The 14,121-nt window shown below is 34.8% G+C and overlaps 1 protein-coding gene and 2 non-coding genes across 3 annotated transcripts in view; 1 reads left to right on the forward strand and 2 right to left on the reverse strand.

Moving 5' to 3' along the window:
- LRRIQ1 (leucine rich repeats and IQ motif containing 1) overlaps positions 1-14,121 on the reverse strand; it is a 199,301-nt gene that overhangs the window by 23,462 nt on the left and 161,718 nt on the right. The gene's annotated exons all lie outside the window — the stretch shown is intronic.
- On the reverse strand, positions 597-702 carry LOC123324957. The gene has a single exon (XR_006540134.1). It is a non-coding gene; the product is annotated as a U6 spliceosomal RNA (small nuclear RNA).
- Positions 11,578-11,683, forward strand: LOC123324976. Its single transcript, XR_006540151.1, has one exon. It is a non-coding gene; the product is annotated as a U6 spliceosomal RNA (small nuclear RNA).

Genomic DNA, 14,121 nt, shown 5'->3' on the forward strand with positions numbered 1-14,121 from the left:
GGCTCAATCTCACAACCCTCAGATCATGACCTGAGCCGAAATCAAGAGTCGAACGCTTAAGGGACTGAGCCACCCAGGTGCCCCTTTTTCACAATTTGAATGACAAACATATTAGAGACTAACAATCCTGGTCCAAAATTTATTGTTTCCCATAGGTTCATTTAAACAAGTATCCCCATAGACTGAATATTTTGGTTTTCTAAGTGTATACTTTATTAATGCAGAATTTTTATCTTTCATTATATTTTGTTTAGAAAGATAGATTTTTATTTTATGTAGCAGAAGTTCATTTGTAAATGAATCAGGGCCTCCATTCATTGATTTCACTTTTAATTGAAAAGATAGATAAAAGTATTATTAATCTATTTATACTCTAGTGAGGAAAAAAGTCAAGATAGGCATTACCAGTCTTCCCTACAAAATTAATTTTTAGCTTTAAACTACTTATATAAATATTGATTTGGGGAACATCTTTTTTTTTTTTTTTGAAGGGGAAATTGGGGGTGGGGTTTGAAGCTGGAAGGGACTTCAATTGGTCAAGTCACTTTGCTTATCAGAGACATAGTTTTGTCATTCATCAACATTAGAAAGGAAAGCAAAATATGGAACACTTTATGAATCTGCATTTTATCCTTGTGCAGAGGCCATGCTAATTTTCTCTATATCATTCCAATTTTAGTGTATGTGTTGCCAAGTGAGCACAGAAAGCTCTTTTTATCATTTTATTTTGTTGTGATATATACAATGTACACAAAATATTGCATATAGCAGGTGTTTACAATTTTAGGATTTATAAGTAATTATAAGTATGTAAAGATTATATATTATATAAATTATGCATAAATTGTTTAAAATTATTATATAAATACAAATATAAATACATACTCCATTTGACCTCTAATCATTAAAAAAAAAATAGAACACAGCTTGCACATAAGTCCTGTTCTAGAGTCTCTTCTCTTAGGGATAACCACTATGCTACATTTTATTACCTTGACTTTCTTGATTTACTTTATAATTTTTCCTATCTATGTATTAAGCAAGCTTTGCTTGCTACAATTCTGTCGGTATTCTCTTGTGTTCATTTGTTCAATATTATTTTGAGATTCATCTTTGTTGCTGTGTATACATGTAGTTCATTATTTTTCAGCACTGTACTATATTCCACTGTATGGATGTATTAGAGTTTATCCATTCCACTGTTGTTGGACACATGGGCTGTTTCCAGTTTTGGACTATTAAGAAAAACACTACTGTGACTATCCGTGTACAAGTTTCTATACAGCAAGCATTTAAGAATGTAATTGAAGGATCATATAAATGCATACCTTCAAGTCCACCGCATGTAAAATTGTTTTCCAAATGGTTGTATGAAATTGTATTTCAGTCAGCAAAATATGAGTCTTACTGGTATGTGTCTTCCAACAATTAGTTTTTTAAGGCTTTTTTTTTTTTTTACTTTGCAGATTTAATTTGCATTTCTCTGCTACAAAATGAGATTAAGCACCATTTTATATGTTCACAAGTTACTTGGATTTCTTCTTTTGTGAAAAATATGTTAGAGCTTCTTGTTTATTTTTTCTATTAGGCTATTTGTATTTTAATGACTTTTAGGAATTATTTATATATTTTGGATATGAGACCTTTGTTGGTTATATGTGTGACAAATACCTTCTCCATCGCTTTGTGTTGTTGTTTCATTACTATTATGACAATTTTGAATTTATAGAGATTTTTAATTTTAATGTAAATATATTTATCAAGATGACCAGTATTTTTTTTAATGTTTTATTTATTTATTCATGAGAGTCAGAGAGAGAGAGAGAGAGAGAGAGAGGCAGAGGCAGAGGGAGAAGCAGGCTCCCCGCCTAGCAGGGAGCCCGATGCGGGACTCGATCCCAGGACCCTGGGATCATGACCTGAGCTGAAGGCAGACGCTTAACCATCTGAGCCACCCAGGTGCCTCCAAGATGACCAGTATTTTTAAAGAAATAATTCCATATCCAATTTTATATTCTTCCACATTGTCTTCTGTAAATTTTATATTTTTGCTTCTTATATTTAGGTCCTTAATGTGGACATAATTAATTTTTTAGTATAGATAATCATTTAAGTAAGATTTATTGAAAAGTCTATCTATTGCCCACTGATTTAGAATATAATCTGTCTTATAATATCAATTAAGCGTAATGCCTATCAGTTGTAATTTTCTCTACTATTTTACTTTACCCTACCCTACCCTATCTTAGAATTACTACCATCCCATCCTATCTAATCTCATCCCATCCATACCATACCTTCCATACCATACAATACCATGTCACACCACAATATATTCACTGTCTTATTTGCACCAACTCTATAATAAGAGTTTATTAATAATGGTGCTTGACAAGTTCTCCCAATTTATTCACCCTGTTGAGTGTCTCTTGGCTATTTGCAGATTTTGACTTTCTATACAAATTAGATTCTGCTTGTCAATTCCCATAAATACCTCTTGTGATTTAATTGAGATTGCATAGTATCCACTGTTAATTTTGTTTTTTATTTATTTTAGTTATTTATTTTTTATTATGTTATGTTAATCACCACACATTAGATCATTAGTTTTTGGTGCAGTGTTCCATGATCCATTGTTTGCGTATAACACCCAGTGCTCCATGCAGAACATGCCCTCCTTAATACCCATCACCAGACTAACCCATCCACCCCCCGCTCCCCTCCAGAACCCTCAGTTTGTTTCTCAGAGTCCACAGTCTGTCATGATTTGTGTCCCCCTCCGATTTCCCCCGCCTTCACTCTTCCCCTCCTGCTATCTTCTTTTTTTTTTTTTTTAACATATAATGTATTATTTTTTCAGAGGTCCAGGTCTGTGATTCCACAGTCTTACACAATCCACTGTTAATTTTGGAACAATTTAAATCTTTGAAGTTTAGTATTTCAATTCATAGATTTATTTAGTTTTTCTTTAACATTCTTGATAGAGTTTTACAATTTTCCAGATAAGGTCTTGCACATATTTTGTGAGACACATTCTTTGGTATATAATTTAAAAAATACTATCACGGCACTGTGAATTGTGTAAGACTGATGAATCACAGCCCTGCACCTCTGAAACAAATAATACATTTATGTTAAAAAAAAAAGGAGGGGGGAAGATAGTAGGAAGGGAAAAATAAAGGGGGAGAAATCGGAGGGGGAGACAAACCATGAGAGACTATGGACTCTGAGAAACAAACTGAGGGTTCTAGAGGGGAAAGGTGTGGGGGATGGGTTAGCCTGGTGATGGGTATTAAGGAGGGCACATATTGCATGGAGCACTGGGTGTTATACGCAAACAATGAATCATGGAACACTACATCAAGAACTAATGATGTAATGTATGGTGACTAACATAACATAATAAAATAAAATTAAAAAAAATACTATCACATCTTCTTTATCCATTCATCAGTTGATGGACATTTGGGAGAGGGAAACAAGCCACAGTGACTCTTAATGATAGAGAACAAACTGAGGGTGGATGGAGAGAGGTGGGTGGGGGATGGGTATTAAAGAGGGCACTTGTTGTGATGAACACTGGGTGTTGTATGTAAGTGATGAATCACTGAATTCTACCCCAGAAACCAATACTGCACTGTATGTTAACTAACAAAATTAAAAAAAAAAAATACTGTCACAGGTTGAAATTTTTTTCCTTCCTGGTTGCTTGCCTATAATGCTAGGTTTAAGATTAGAGTTAAGGTTAGTTTCAGTATCATATTTTTCTAAGACTTGATAATTTTCTCCAAATTTTCAAATGTACTGCCATAGGGTTGTTCACAATATTTCCTTACTATAGTTTTAGTCTGTATCATTTGTCATCCTGCCTCATTTTCATTGCTGATACTGGTTATTTGTGCTTTCTCTTTTATTTTCATAATCGGACTTGCCAGGAATTCATCAAATTTCTTTCAAAAAATTTAGCTTTATTGATGAATTGATTTACTTTAAAAAATTCATTGGCTATTGCTTTTATATTATGATAAATAGATTTTTTTAATTATTTAGTTATTTTTTAAAATATTTATGATTTTTTGACTCATGAATTTTTCAGATATTTCCTAATTTCCAAGAGAGTAAAGATTATCTAGTTATATTGATTTATCATTCATTTATAGTATTAGTTCATTATTAATACTATCATCATTAGTATTATTGGTATCACTCATTTATAGTTTATTAGCATTATATTCAAAAAACATACTGCACATGATTTCAATTAAGTAATTTTTTAAAAGATTCTATTTATTTATTTGACAGAGAGAGACACAGCAAGGGAGGGAACACAAGCAGGGGGAGTGGTAGAGGGAGAGGCAGGCTTCCCGCTGAGCAGGGAGCCCGATGTGGGGCTCAATCCCAGGACCCTGGGATCATGACCTGAGCCTAAGGCAGACGCTTAACGACTGAGCCACCCACGTGTCCTTCAATCCTTAAGTAATTTTTGAGACCTGATTTAAGGCCAGTATAAGCCAAACTTTTGTAAATGTCTTGTGTGCTTCCTCCAGTTGTTGTTTTATATATGTCCTTTAAGCAAATGTTATTAAATTGGTTTATCAAACCATGTCTTTACTGATTTTTTTGAGTGCTTGTTCTATAAATTAATAAGAAAGATATAATAAAAATCTCAATATAGTTCGGAATTTTTGACTTCTCTTTGGTACTTCTTTAATATAAAATAACAGCATTCATTTTTTAAGAGCAGTTTTAGGTTTAAAACAAAATTTGAAGGTATAGACATTTCTCTGTATACTCCCTTCCCTTACATATTCAAAACCTCTCCCATTATCGACATACTTCCACTCCCCACCACAGTGGTACCTTTGTTATAATCTATGAACCTACACTGAGACATCATAATCATTCAAAGTCCATAGTTTATATTAGGGTTCACTCTTGATGTTATACTTTCTGTGAGTTTGGACAAATATATAATGACAATGTATCCATCACTATGGTATCATGCAGAGTAGTTTTCACTGCTCTAAAAATCCTCTGTGCTCTGCCTCTTGACCCCTTCTCCCCAATCCTGGCCCCTGGCAACACTGATCTTTTTACTATCCCCACAGTTTTACCTTTTCCAGAATGTCACATAGTTGGAATCATACATATAATAGCCTTTTCAGGTTGGCTTCTTTCACTTAGTAATATGCATTTAATGTTCCTCCATGTCTTTTCATGGCTTGGTAGCTCATCTACTTTCATTGTTGAATAATATTCCATTGTCTGATGTGCTACAGTTTATTCATTTATCTACTGAAGGATGTCTTGGTTGCTTTCAAATTTTGGCAATTATGAATAAAGCTGCTAAAAATATGTGTGTGCAGATTTCTGTGTGGACATAAGTTTTCAATTCATTTGAATAATTACCAAAGAGTGAGATTGCTGGATCATTCAGTAAAAATATTTCTAGTTTTATTTTTTTTAATTAAAGATATTTATTCATTTGAGAGAGAGAGCAAATGAGAGCACAAGCAGTGGGGAGAGGCAGAGAGAGAGGGAGAAGCAGGTTCTCCGCTGAGCAGGGAGCCTGATGAGGGACTCGATCCCAGGACCCCAGGATCATGACCTGAGCTGAAGGCAGACACAACCGACTGAGCCACCCAGGTGCGCTATTATTTCTAGTTTTATAAGAAAGTTCCAAACTGTCTTCCAACGTGGCTGAACATTTTGCACTCCTATCAGCAATGAAAGAGTTCTGTTGCTCCATGTCCTTGTCAGAATTTGGTGTTTTCATCATTCCAGATTTTGGCCATTCTAATAGGTGTAAAGTGAGATCTTGTAATTTGCATTTCCTTGAGGACATAGGATGTGGTACATCTTTTCATATGCTTATTTGCCATCTGTATATTATCTTTGGTGAAGTGTCCTTAAGGTTATTGGCCCATTTTTTAAACTGGGTTATTCATTTTCTTTTTGTTGAGATTTAGGAGTTCTTTGTATATTTTTGATAGTGGCCATTAATTAGATAAATGTTTTGCAAATATTTTCTCCCAGTCTATGGCTTGTCATCTCATTCTCTTGACATTGTCTTCAGCAGAACACAAATTTTTAATTTTATTGAAGTCCAACTTATCAATTATGTCTCATGCATAGTGCCACTAGTGTTGTATCTAAAAAGTCATAGCTATGCCCAAGGTCACCTAAATCTAGATTTTCTTCTATGTTATATTCTAGGAGTCTTAGAGTTTTGCATTTTACATTTAGGTCTGTGATCCATTTTCAGTTAAATTTTGTGAGTGGTATAATGTCTGTGTCTAGATTCATTTTTTTTTTAATATGAGGATATCCACTTTGTTCTTCCACTATTTGTTGAAAAGACAGTCTTTACTCTGTTGTATTATCTTTGCTCCTTCATCAAAGATCAGTTGACCATATTTGTGTGGGTCTATTTCTGGGTTATCTATATAAAGCTAAATTGTGTGTGTATCTTATTTTCTTATTTTGTGTTTTCTATTTGCCTGAATACACTATGTTCTTTTTTTTTTTTAAGAGGGAGAAAGGTGGGGGAAGGGCAGAGGGAGAGGGAGAGAGAGAATCTTAAGCAGGCTCCACTGCCAGAGTGGAACCTGATGTGGGGCTTGATCTCATGACCCTGAGATCATGACCTGAGCCAAAATCAAAATTCAGATGTTTAACCAACTGAGCTATCCAGGCACCCCTGAATATACTATGTTCTTTTTCTTTACTTTCTTGGCTTCATTTTGGATTGAGTGCTTCTTTTATTTTATTGTTCTGTTTTGCTTTTTCCCACTAGTGTGGAAATAACATTGTTTGTATATATTCATTTTAGTTTTTATCCTGGAAATCATAATATATATGGTTAACATAATCTAAAATTAACAAATTTTTCCCTCCTCCTAGGGAATTTAAGAATCATAGAATATTTTAACTCAACTTAGCTCCATTTTGACTTATATGTAAATTTTATCTGATTTGACTTGTGACATTTAATTTCACTTGTGACATTTAATTTCACAAGATGTGATTATTGCTAGTCATACTGTCAATTTATGTTTGATTTTACCAACATATTTCCTATTTCTTATTTTTTTCTATCTTCTTGGCACATGGATTTTTCATCTGGGATTTTCTTGAGAAAAGGACTGTTCCTTTAAATAAGTTTCTTTAATAAGTGTCTATTAATAGCAGACTCAGTTTTTGTTAATATGAAAATGTCTATGGTGAGGTCAGCTGGGAAGATGGCAGAGTAAGAGGACCCTAAGCTCACCACTTCCCATGGATACAACTAGATAACAATCATAATTAGCATAAATAACCCAGAAAATGACCCAAAGAATGGCAGAACAAACTCCAAAACTAAAGGCAGGGAAGAGGCCACATCAAAGAAGGAAAGAAGAATGAAAAAGAGAATGAAACAGACTATGGATGTCCAGTTCAGGGAGGGAGCTGGTGGCACAGAAAAGGGTAGAAAACAGAGTCACATCAGGGAGCCCACAAACAGGAAGGACAAATTTCCATAATACTTGCCTTTGAAAGTGAAAGGGGCTGAATTTTGAGAGTTCTTAAAACCAGTGGGACTTAAAGCCTGGAATTTTAAAAATCACTGGGCTTGGCTCTGGGAGAGTGCAGACAGCCTTAGGAAGTGGAGCCCCCACACTTAAAAAGACAGTATGACAAACAGCCAATGCAGTTACAGTGTAGACCCAGCATTTGAAAAACACCAGGGGCAGATGGGAGGGAGAGTGATCTGCTCATCTCAAACTGTAGCCCAAAAAGACAGCAATCATGGGAGACCTCTCCAGGAACAAAGGAGCTGGCAGGTGCCATTCCCTTCCCCTCCCCTCCAGCATAAACAACAGTCACCTGCAGAAAACAGCATGGTGCCAACACTCAATTTTTGTGTGCACCAAGCCCTGTGCTTAAGTGGATCTGCCCTTCCCACTCATTCTCTCTTCAGTCCCAGTGCCGCAGGTCCCATCTTCAGAAGACTGGTGCAAACCTTGTTAACACCACATATTCTGATCCACATGTTGTGCAGGACCTCAGTTCCAGAGGTGGCAGGGGCAGATTGTAGGCAGACCACCACACACCTTGCTGGCCATAAGACGCAAAAAGAGCCTCTGCAGACCACTGACTTGAAGGAAAAAGAGGCCAAGACTCAATAGCAGAGCATATGCAACACACAAAGGAGACACTCCCTGCAGTACCAGGACCTGGGGAACAGGACCTCTTCTTCATAAGGGTATTATCAATAAGAGCAAGAGAAGTAGCCGACTTTCCTAACACATAGAAACAGACACAGAAAGTCAGACAAAATGAGGAGACAGGGAAACATCTTCCAAATGAAAGAAGAGGACCAAATCACAGCAAGAGACCAAAGCAAAACAGATATAAATAGTATGCCTAATAGAGAATTTAAAGTAATGATCATAAAGATACTCACTGTGCTGGAGAGAAAAGTGGAGGACATCAGTGAGACCCTTAACACAGAGATACAAAAAAAAAGAACCAATCAGAGATGAAAAGCATGATAAATGAAATGAAAAATACACTTGATGAAATAAATAGCAGGCTAGATAAAGGGAGGAATGAATTAATGACCTGGAAGACAGAGTAATGGAAAGTAACAAAGCTGAGCAAAGGAGAGGAAAGAGAATTATGCAAATTGAGAATAGTTTCAGGGAACTCAGTGACTCCATCAAGTGTAATAACATCCACATTGTTGGGATCTCAGCAGAAGAAGAGAAAGATAAGGGAGTAGAAAATTTATTTGAAGAAATAATAGCTGAAAATTTTCCCTAATCTGGGAAAGGAAACATATCCAGTTCCTGGAGGCACAGAGATCCCCCAGAAATTCAACCTAAGGAGGTCCACACCAAGACACACAGTAATTAAAATGGCAAAAAGTAGTGATAAAGAACAAATTTTAAAAGCAGCAAGAGAAAAGGAGTCAGTTACCTATAAGGGGAAACCCCATGAGGTGCTAAGATTTTTCAGCAGAAACTGCAGGCCAGAAAGGAGTGACGTGATATATTCAAAGTGCTGAAAGCGAAAAGTCTGCGGCCAAGAATACTCTATCCAGCAAGACTATCATTCAGAATAGAAGGAGCGATAAAGATTTTCTTACACATACAAAAACTAAAGGAGTTCAGGACCACTAACAAGAAATGTTAAAGGGGACTCTGAATAGAAAGGAAGACCATAGTGAGAGTATGAAAAAGAAAAAAATACAAAAGCAGTAAAAATAAATATTTCTTTCAAAATCAGTCATGGGATTCATAAAATAAAAGGATGTAAAATATGATACCATATACCTAAAATATTGGTGAGGGAGAGGAATAAAGAATGGGTTAAACTTAAGCAATCATCAACTTATATAGACTGCTATCTGAAAGATGTTATATGCAAACCTAATGGTAACCACAAATTAAAAACCAGTAATAGATATGCAAAGAATAAAGAAAGAGGAATTTAAGTATATCACTAAAGAAAGCCAACAAACCATGAAAGAGAGCAAGAGAAGAAAGGAAACAGAGAAAATCTATAGAAACAACCACAAAAAAGTAACAAAATGGCAATAAATACATATCTATCAATAATTACTTTGAATGTAAATGGAAAAAATGCTCCATTCAAAAGACATAAGGTGATGGATTGGGAAAAAATTGACCCATCTGTATACTGCTTATAAGAAACTCATTCAGACTGAAAGACACCTGCAGATTGAAAATGAGGGGATGGAGAAACATTTATCATGCAAATGGATGCCAAAATAAAGCCGGTGTAGCAATACTTATATTGGACAAAATAGACTTTAAAACAAAGACTGTAATAAGAGACAAAAGGACACTATATAATAATAAAGGGGGCAATCCAACAAGAGGATATAACAAAGGTAAATATTTATGCACCCACCATGGGAGCACCCAGATACATGAAACAGTTACTAACAAACAAAAAAATAATTGATAGTAATACAATAATCCAAGGGACTTTAACACCCCACTTACATGGATGGACAGATCAACCAAGTAGAAAATCAACAAGGAAACAGTGTCTCTGAATGATACACTGGACCAGATAGATTTGACAGACATATTCAGAACATTCCATCCTAAATCAGTAGAATACACATTCTTTCAAGTGCACAAGGAACATTCTCCAGAACAGATCACATATTAGGCCAAAAACATGTCTCAACAAAGTCAAAAAATTGAAGTCATACCATGCATCTTTCCTGACCACAATGATATGAAACTAGAAATGAACCACAAGAAAAAATCTGGAAAGAGCACAAATACATGGAGGCTAAATAACATGCTACTAAAAAATGAATGGGTCAACCAAGAAATCAAAGAAATAAAAAATTACATGAAAACAAATGAAAATGAAAACACAACAGTCCAAAATCTTTGGGATGCAGCAAAAGTGGTTCTAAGTGGGAAGTTTATAGCAATACAAGCCTACCTCAGGAAGCAAGAAAAATCTCAAATAAAAAACCTAACCTTACACCTAAAAGAACTAGAAGAAGAAGAACAAACAAAACCCAACCCAGCAAAAGGAAATAATCAAGATTAGATCAGGAATAAATGATATAGCAACTAAAAACAAACAAAAAAACAATAGAACAGTCAATGAAACAAGGAGCTGATTCTTTGAAAAGATCAACAAAATTGATAAACCTCTAGCCAGACTCATCAGAAAGAAAAAAAAGAGAGAGGACCCAAATAATCAAAATTACCAATGAAAGATAAGAAATAGCAACCAAGACCACAGAAATACAAACAATTGCAACAGAATATTATTAAAACCTATATGACAACAAATTGGACAACCTAGAAGAAATGGATAAATTCCTAGAAACATATAACTTACCAAAACTAAAGCAGGACGAAATACAAATTTTGAACAGCCCAATAACTAGCAATGAAATTGAATCAGTAATCAAAAACTTCCCAACAAACAAAAATCCAGGACCAGATGGCTTCACAGGCAAATTCTACCAAACATTTAAAGTAGCTAATACCCATTCTTCTCAAACTATCCAAAAAAATAGAAGAGGAAAGAAAACCTCCAAATTCTGTGAGGTCTCTATCACCCTGATACCAAAACCAAATAAAGACACAACAACAAAAAGAGTACTACAGGCCAATATCTCTCATGAATATAGATGCAGAAATCCTCAATAAAATATTATCAAACCAAATCCAACAATACACAAAAAAAAATTATACATCACAATCAAGTAGCATTTATTCCCAGGATGCAAGGGTGGTTCAATAGTCACAAATCAATGTGATATGTCACATCAATAAGAGAAAGAATAAAAACCATATGATCACACATTGCTACTTTATCTGTTTATCAGGGACAGGGAACTTTAGTTTTAGATCTTATATGATGAGAATAGACAATAATCTTTGCAGTAAACACACATCTTACTTAGGGTTTTCTAAATCCCACAGTCAGCAATTGCAGGATAAATTAAATATATAGAAAATCATTTGCTGAATATCAGCTACAAGGTGAAATATAGTCTCTTAAAAGAATTCAGTTCTAAATGTTATATTAATAGTGCTTGCTTCGGCAGCACATATACTAAAATTGGAATGATACAGAGATTAGCATGGTCCCCACACAAGGATGACACTAAATGCTGTATTAATAATTCACAGATACTGATTTTAACAATAGCCAAATGTGATTTCACATAAACCACAGCTGTGCCATTTTGCCTTACTAATGGATGTGCCCCCTCCCCAAATTATTTGGTAAAATAAGATTCTGTAAATCAAGCATTTTTTTATTCTTATCAGTTTTTGGACAGAAGTAAGGTATAAAGTCCTAAGCCCTAAATTAATAAAATTTTTGTTATATTATTATTTCAGAGTTCTCATTTCCTCTAAACTATCTTTATTATCTGTAGTTTTTAGCACTTCTAATTTCTCTGTCCCAACAGATATTTATAGACCAACAGTTAGTAGACACCCTCTGGGTTAACTCTTAACCCCTCCTTTCTGGGTCTTCCCCCTTTCCTCCATGCACATATTGTAAAGAGACTCCCAGTGGGCATGTTTACTAAAGGGTCACAGTTGATGGGATCATGGATGGGAAGCATATTTGCCAAAAAGGGTCACATAAGGTAACCCAATCTGTTGGTCTGGGGGAATGGGTAGAGCTGATTGAATTGATTCATTCTGTTGCTCTGATGGCTGGAGCATTAACATTTAAATTTGGAATTGTTGAGAATAGTATTTTTGACCCTGTGGCCTGGGAAGCAGAGAGCCGGTCAATAGTGAGAGGGAAGAGTAAAGCCAGAGACAAGTGAGAAAGAAATCCTGAGGGTATACAAGGCTCTAACTCTCTTGCTTCCTGAAGTTCAATTGCATCTCTATTAACCCTCCCCCCATTTTTAATTATGCTAGTTCAAAAAGGCTACCATAATTGCAGTCCCAAAATTCCTAGATTTGTATTATTAGGGAGACAATGTATATATCTCTGATATTCAGTTATCTGTGATTTCTAGCACCTGAATTTCTGCTCTGCAAAAATTAATATTTAAATATAGTTATAGAGACCTGTAGTAGAAGAGTATAAAATTTTCATCCCTCAGATTACTGTTGATGTAATGAAGCTCCACTTAGATATGTTGAGTATTTGTTTGAAGAGATCAAATCTGTAACCCACCCAATAACATTCTAGACCCCTGACCATGTGTCAGGCTTTCTTCTAAATATGTTAGATGAATTATCTCAGTTAATCCTCACAACCACTCAGTGAAGTAGGTACAGTTATAACCAGGGATGAAAAGGGAGGCACAGCAAGAGTTTAGTGAGTTGCTCACAGGTAGTAATGCTGGGTCAGGCACTCAAACCTGGTGGTCTGACCAAGGCGTTTTTGTTTTTTGGATTTTTTTGGAACAGTAAATTTCTCCCATTTATGCATTTAATTATTTTTAACTGAAGTATAGTTGACATATAATATTATATTAGTTTCTGATGCATAACATAGTAATTTGACAATTACATGCATTATAATATGCTCACCATAATAAGTGTAGTTACCATCTGTCACCATACAAAGTTCTTACAATCTTATTGACTATATTCCCTATGCCGTACTTTACATCCTCATGATTTTTTATTGTATAACTGGAAATTTGTACCTATTAATCCCTTTCACCTATTTTATGTATCCTCCTCTGGCAACCATTAGTTTGTTCTCTGAATTTATGAGTCTGTTTCTGTTTTATTTTGTTTATTTGTTTATTCATTTGTTTGTTGTCTGTTCATATATAATGAAATCATATAGTATTTGTCTTTCTCTGTCTGACTTATTTCACTCGGCATAATGCCTTTTCGGTCCATCCATGTTGTTACGAATGGCAAGATTTCATTGTTTTTTATGACTGAGTAATATTACATTGTATATGTATATACCATAACTTCTTTATACATTCATCTATCAGTGGACGCTTGGGTTGCTTCTATACCTTGGCTATTATAAATAATGCTACAGTAAACATCAGGGTACATATATATATAAAAAACTCCATATGATCATTTCAATAGAGGCAGAAAAAAACATTCAACAAAGTACAACATCCATTCATGATAAAAATGCTTTGAAAAGTAGGCCTAGAGGGAACAAATCTCAACACAATAAAAGCCTTATATGAAAAACCCACAGCCAACACCATACTCTATGGTGAAAAACTGAGAGCTTTTCCTCTAAGGTCAGGAACAAGACAAGTTTGTCCTCTCTCACCACTTTCATTCAACATAGTACTGGAAATCCTAGCCATAGCAATTAGACAACATAAAGAAATAAATGGCATCCAAATTGGTAAGGAAGAAGGAAAACTCTTACTATATACAGATGACATGATATTATATATAGAAAACCCTAAAGACTCCACCAATAACTATTAGAACTGATAAAGGAAATCAGTAAAGTCGCAGGATACAAAATCAACGTACAGAAATATGTTGCATTCCTATACACTAATAATGAAGTAGCAGAAAGTGAAATTAGGAAAACTATCCCATTTACAATTGCACCAAAAACAATAAAATATCTAGGAATAAACTTAACTAAAAAGGCGAAAGATTTGTACTC

This window comes from Neomonachus schauinslandi, chromosome 5 (genome assembly GCF_002201575.2).
Source record: "Neomonachus schauinslandi chromosome 5, ASM220157v2, whole genome shotgun sequence".
NCBI lineage: Eukaryota > Metazoa > Chordata > Mammalia > Carnivora > Phocidae > Neomonachus > Neomonachus schauinslandi.